Source organism: Montipora capricornis, chromosome 3 (assembly GCF_036669925.1).
Source record: "Montipora capricornis isolate CH-2021 chromosome 3, ASM3666992v2, whole genome shotgun sequence".
NCBI classification, from domain to species: Eukaryota; Metazoa; Cnidaria; class Anthozoa; order Scleractinia; family Acroporidae; genus Montipora; species Montipora capricornis.
Window position 1 is genome coordinate 43,528,704 of NC_090885.1, and position 6,462 is coordinate 43,535,165.

Consider the following 6,462-nt stretch of genomic DNA (forward strand, 5'->3'; position numbering starts at 1 on the left):
AAAGATGACATCGCCTTGCGTGTTGCAGAAATGAAAGCTAAAGAAGGAATGCGTGTTTGCCCTGTTTGTCAGACAACAATGGAAAGAACCAAATGCAAATGTGTAAATCCTGAATATAGGGTTAGTCTGAAATTCATTCTGAAATTGAGCAAGGTATGCTACCACAGTGAGATGTCGTGGTAGTACATTTTTCAGGTCCACTGACAAATCACTTACCAAATCAGCCCTTCTTACTTGACTCAAACTAATAATCCCTGGACTAAATAATAGGGACTTTAAGCAAGGACTACGTAAGTGCCTAGTACGGAGAGTTTTAGCTGCGGAAAAATGGAACGAGTATGTAGAATCCCGCCAAAATTCAAAGATCTTGTGTACATTAAGCAAGTCGCGTAGTACGTCGCGTAGTACGGAAGTTTATAATCTTTCTCGATAGTTTGTTAAGTGCCATGCCCTCGTTTCGAGAAATAAGAGATTTGCTCCTTCTTTCGCACGGTTCTAATTTTATTTCTGAAGAAAAATTTTTAGTTCTCTACGAGGAATATCAGCCAGCCAACTTGACTTTTCCACACTCTTTTTATGGCGATTTTCAATTTGATGACATCGAGGACGATGAATGTTTGGCGGAGTTTCGCGTTAAAAAGAAAGATTTGGAGACCCTTGGAGAAGCTTTGCAAATACCAGCAACATTTCATTGTCAGCAGCAAAGCAAAATAGACAGTATGGAGGGGTTGTGTATGCTACTCAGAGGTTTTGCGTACCCTTGTCGCTACTCGGACATGATTTCGCGTTTCGGTAGGCCTGTTCCAGTTCTTAGTATGGTAACTAATACAGTTCTGGACTACATATACGATACTCATGGACATTTGCTAACTGACTGGAACCCAGCTTTGTTAAGTGCGCAAGCACTTGAAGAGTATGCACAGGCCATTTCCAGAAAAGGTTCACCACTCCAGAATTACTTTGGTTTTATAGATGGCACCGTTCGTCCTGTTTGCAGACCTGGGAGACACCAGCGTGTTCTATACAATGGCCATAAACGGGTGCATTCCCTTAAATACCAATCCATTGCTTTACCAAATGGCCTGATTGGAAATTTGTATGGACCTGTAGGTATGTTATCATTTATTTTTTGGGCTATGACAAAACTAAACTGAGAATTAAAGACTTCATTTTCATATTGAACCCCTTTTAACATTTCAGAAGGGAGGAGACACGACGCAGGTATGCTGGCCGATTCTGGTCTTTTGAGACAGCTTGAGCGTTATGCATTTTCTCCTGCTGTCCAGCCCATGTGTGTTTTTGGTGATCCAGCCTACCCACTACGCATTCATCTCCAGGCACCCTCACCGTCCAAATGGAAGCATTCAATTCAGCCATGAGTGCTGTCAGATGTTCAGTGGAATGGCTGTTTGGAGACATTTCAAATTATTTTAAGTTTCTTGATTTTAAGAAAAACCTCAAGGTCCAACTCAGCAGTGTCGGTAAAATGTACATAGTATGTGCTCTTCTGAGGAATGCACTTACTTGCCTATATGGCAACAGTACTTCAAATTACTTTTCTCTGGAGCCTCCATCAATTTTTGATTATTTTAATTAACTGTTTTTGTTAACCAGACTCAAGTGTGGAGCTAAAAAAGGGGTTGAGCAGGACAGTGGGTGATGGGCAAGGTCTGACCTTTTCTTTCCAACTGACCATTGGTGAAGAGAGGAGCAAGCATTTCGCACTAATTAAGATTTAAGTCAAGAAAAGCAAGAGTTTCTGAAGAATCAACCCCTGGGTGTGGTCACCCTGTTTCTGCACTGGTTATAATGAGAATGTACATGTCACCTTTTAGAGATGAATACCATTGTGCTCTATTACAACTAAATCTGAGGAGGGCTCTCTGAGGATTGAGCACTTCATAACAAGCACACCATAGGGTTTTAGGTTCAAAAGTCGTGTTGAGGGTAAATAGCTGTGTAAAAATTGTGGTCCATGGGTGTTTACGTATTCAGAGGCAGAGCCCCCTCGCATTTTCCTACCCTGCCCCCCACCGGGTGACCAGCAAAGTGTGGAAGGAAAAACGATCAGGAACTGGTGTAGAAAGGAAACCACTAAAGTCGCCTTTTCGTTTATGATTATTCAAGTAATTGATTCGTAATTGTGACAAAAATTGTCAAATCTGATTGGTCACTGGCAGCCCAGATTTAAGCACTGATTGGACACTCACAATATCGTGTCTTGCTTGACTAACTACCCTCAATTTTGCATGAGTAATTTATGACTTTCAGTGCTAACAAGACTCTCATTGAATTCTGCGGTAATCATGACAGAGTGTTTATGAACAATAAATTTCATTATTTTAAGTCCCTTTGTAAAAAGGGATCAGAGCACAAATTACAAAATTTCTTGAGCATTCTGCTTACATCCCTCTTTGGTAATGGCCACAGCATTTCTTCAACTGATAATCATACGGGTGACTAACAAATGTTTGACAGTGTTCTGTTCTCAGTGCTTCAGGAGTAGTTTCAATCCTTTGTAGTCAGAAACAGGCCTGTGATGGGTAATTCAAAAATACAATTTGGGTTGTTTGCCACACAAGAAACGGGAACTATGCATGATGCCCTAGGAAGACAGCACTGACCAAAAAAATGGTCACATTGTTTATGCTGAATATTTCGGCACGTGCTACAACAGGCAGAAGTAACAAGGTCCAACCAACAGAGAGGTGTTTGGTGAGACCATCTGAATATTATAATCCAGAGTGAAGAAACTCAACCTCTGGTGAATGCTTTTCTCTAAAACATTATCAACTTTAACTAATAAAACAAAATTCAATGGTGTACAGCAACATAAAAAGTTGAACCGAACATATGAACAAAAGGGGAGGATCCACAGGGATGGAGGAGCGGGTGGTGGAGGCGGTGGATCATCACTGTTTTGGTATGAATCTCCCCAACATCGACATCAACGCAGCTGTCTGCTGCTCCTGTTGTTGCAACATCATAGCTTGCATATTTTGCATTTGAATCTGCTGTTCCTTCATTGCCTTTAACATCTCATTTTGTTGTTGAAACAGTTGAGATTGTTTGCTGGCCTCCTGGTCTTGCTTCTGTTTTCTGAGTGCAAGCTCCTCCTCCCTAATTTTTATCTCTTTCTCCGCCCGTTCACGTAAATATTCGACGCCATCACTGCCACTTCTTCGCTTTCGCTTGACACTGATGTCGCCCCCTTCACTCTTCACTGATCTTTTCTCTGTTTCGCCCATACTCTCCATAGCGGTCTTCCGCAAATCCTCTGCGACCTTACGCTCTTCCTCGTTTTTCTTGATAGTCGAGTCGCTTTCTCTCGACGATTCTGCCAAACTTTCCTTCTCAACTATTTCTTCCAACAGCTTATCGAGCTCTGTGACTTCAGAGGAAATTCCACTAGCTTTCTCCTCGCCTTTGATCTTTTCCAAATATTTTGCTTTGAGTCCCTCGTATCTTTCACGGACGCCCCTCTGAGTGACATAAAATTTGACTTCTTCGTTACTGTTAAGCATCGATGCAATTTCGGTCCAAATCTTACCCCTTTCATTGCTGCACTTTTTAAATTTATAGGGTTCACGAACCCTTATTTCTGTGCACAACACAACATCATTTTCCAGACTCCATTCCAGGCGCCTAAAAGCAACAAAATTATACATTAGGCTCCACTTAAACTCACGTTCCTCATTCAAATGCTGATACATGTATAAGCAGGAGTTTAACTTGTTAAAGTACTTTCCTCTTGAGAAACATGTGAAAAGCCGCGGCAAGAAGTGTATAAGCTCACAAAAATCGTAAAACAAGTGGTGAAAGCTGATAAAGCTTTACTTCGCTAAAACACGTTGTTTAAGATTGATGCTGCTGTTACCACATTTTCAGCTCAAAATTGACAAATATGTTTTTGGGAAATCACCAAAGGTGATCAAAAATGGATAAAATGCCTGTACCTTGCCATTTGGGTTAAAACGCTAACTTATTGAGCATATCAAGTCCAACAAAATACTTATGTACTTTCCACTACGGCCCGCCATAATCTCCTACGTATTCGGGAAGTGTACTACGGCTAGAAACCAGGTCACATACGTGTCGCGGGAAAAAAATGACTTCCGGTCACCGCACTAGACACTTACTTACGTAGTCCTTGCTTAAAGTCCCTAATATCATTTCTAATCCCCATTTAGAATTAATTTTGGTGTGTACATACTGGAAGTATTGATATCTTATATTTGTATTTGTCCTTGAACATACCTTTACAAAGTGTAACTTCCAGCTTCTGATGTACATTTACTTTGATTACCGGTATATAATTATATGTACATGCATTATTTAACCCTTTCACTCCCAAGATCTGAAAGCTTATTTTCCTAACGCATGACCATAGAAACCTTTGTTGGCTTTCCTGAGAATTTGGTGTTACATGTATATCAAGACATTATCCTCCTTGTTGATAATTTTAATCATCATCATCATCATCCTTGATGAGGAAAGACTAAAATATATATCTAATTACCTATCTACTTGACATTGTATTAAAATTTTGTGTTGTTCACTCTTGGGAGTGAAATGGCTTAGAGAAGAAAAAGCAGACTAAATTTTTTTATTTTTGTCAATAAATAGCTGGTCATGCTTCTTTGCCATTTAAGATGAGAACCTGGTTTTTGTCTATGATTGGTGTGCAAAATCCAAAAGAAGAAGCGGTGCAGTCAAGAAGGAAGTGTGACTTTGGTGATGAGGTGTTAGCTTGGAGGATAAAGCTGCGAAAAGAGCGGTGAGTAATACAGTGAAGTACAGGGTGTCTCTGAGAAAATAGTCTCCCGGTTAAGACTTTCATTGAGCCGGTCACCATTTTTCGCGAGAGACCTGTAACAAACTTTTGTCCCCAATCTTTAGCAACACCCTGAATGCCGGGCTACCAAGCTTCGTGTTTACAGCTTGATATGGTTCATATGTTGAATGATTGTACATGCATAACCTAATTTAAACTTTTCGCAGTCCTTCACCCAGTGACTGACCTATCCACCAAAATCCAGCCGGCAAATTTCGCTGGCAGCCAGTGCTTAGCGACAATCCTGGAAGTGTCCCAAAAAATGTAATTTCAAAACATGTAATGTAACATCTGTAGATATTGGCATTCTAAAAAAGTTGTTATGCTAACATCTGAACAGTGAAGTGTATGAATAAAATAAAAAATGATGAAAGCATTCCATAAAGACTTAACATTTATGTTATATTCAGTTTGAATGCAAACTTTTTTTATTTTACATTGATGCCAGATAATGTACAGAAGGTTTCCATTTGATTGTGGTCTATTATTTGCTTTCCAATTTCAGATATCTAAAGGCAGAAGGCTCCAATGTACTTGATGGTCCAACTTTGGATACAGAATTGAAAAACTCTGAGGAAATCCTGCAGAGAAATCACAAAAAGTTGTTTGATGAGCACTTCATTGACGGAAAGAAGAGACCGGAAGTAAGCCACCATCCTCTGCATGTCACTGCTGATGAAAGAGTTGTAGCAGAGGACATAAACCATGCAACTAAAGATGAAATCTTCAAGAGAATTGCTGATAAGCTTCAACAGGTGACGAAGATGTAAGAGGACCCCTGTCAATCAAACTAAAATTACTTAAAGCCCAACCCAACAAATCCAAAAAGGACACCCTTATTCTTTTATACAATGAAATTTTGGAGTTACGGGACCTTCAAGCAATGGAGGAGGGATGAGGAGGAAAATGATAACCAATAGCTCTCTAGTGGACAGTTTTAATGCAACCCACTGATAGTGCAATACACAGTGTATGTATATCTTTTGCTTTTCCATTGTTGTGAGACATTTCACTTAGATATGGCTGGCTTGTTGGATTAGAAATTTAGGGATGTCATCTGCAAGGCAATGTTTGATTTTTGCATGTCATTAAGTGCATATTTAAGAGTTGGAGAAGAGACTTATTGGTTAAATAAGAAAAACTATTGTAGATGTTCCTTTTCAGGGACAATTTGTTACTGGATAGTGTTTATCGAGGGTGCTTTGCATGGCTCAACTTTTTTTTATTGAATAACATTTGTGCTGAAAAATAGAATTAATGTAATAGCTTTCGCTAGTCAGTGAAATGCAAGGAATTTTGGCAATACTTGTAGCTCACAATGCAAGTGGCTTTTTTGCCTTGAAATGGCATTAAATACAATAAGTGCTTCTCGAGCAATGTGTTTGTTGACACATACATGTACAGTGTACATAATTCTGCACGTGGTCATAGCCTTTCTTTAAAACTGTTTCAGGACTTGACTTTAAAATATCAAACACCGATAGGTTGGTTTCATAGTACCTACTCCGTGGAATATTAAATCATTTTCAGAGATGAAAAAGTCCCGTGCATGGCATACTAGTTTTACCTCCCTGGTTTTACAGGCAGGGTTGAATTCCTATGATTTGTCAAAGAGGACAGCATTGTCT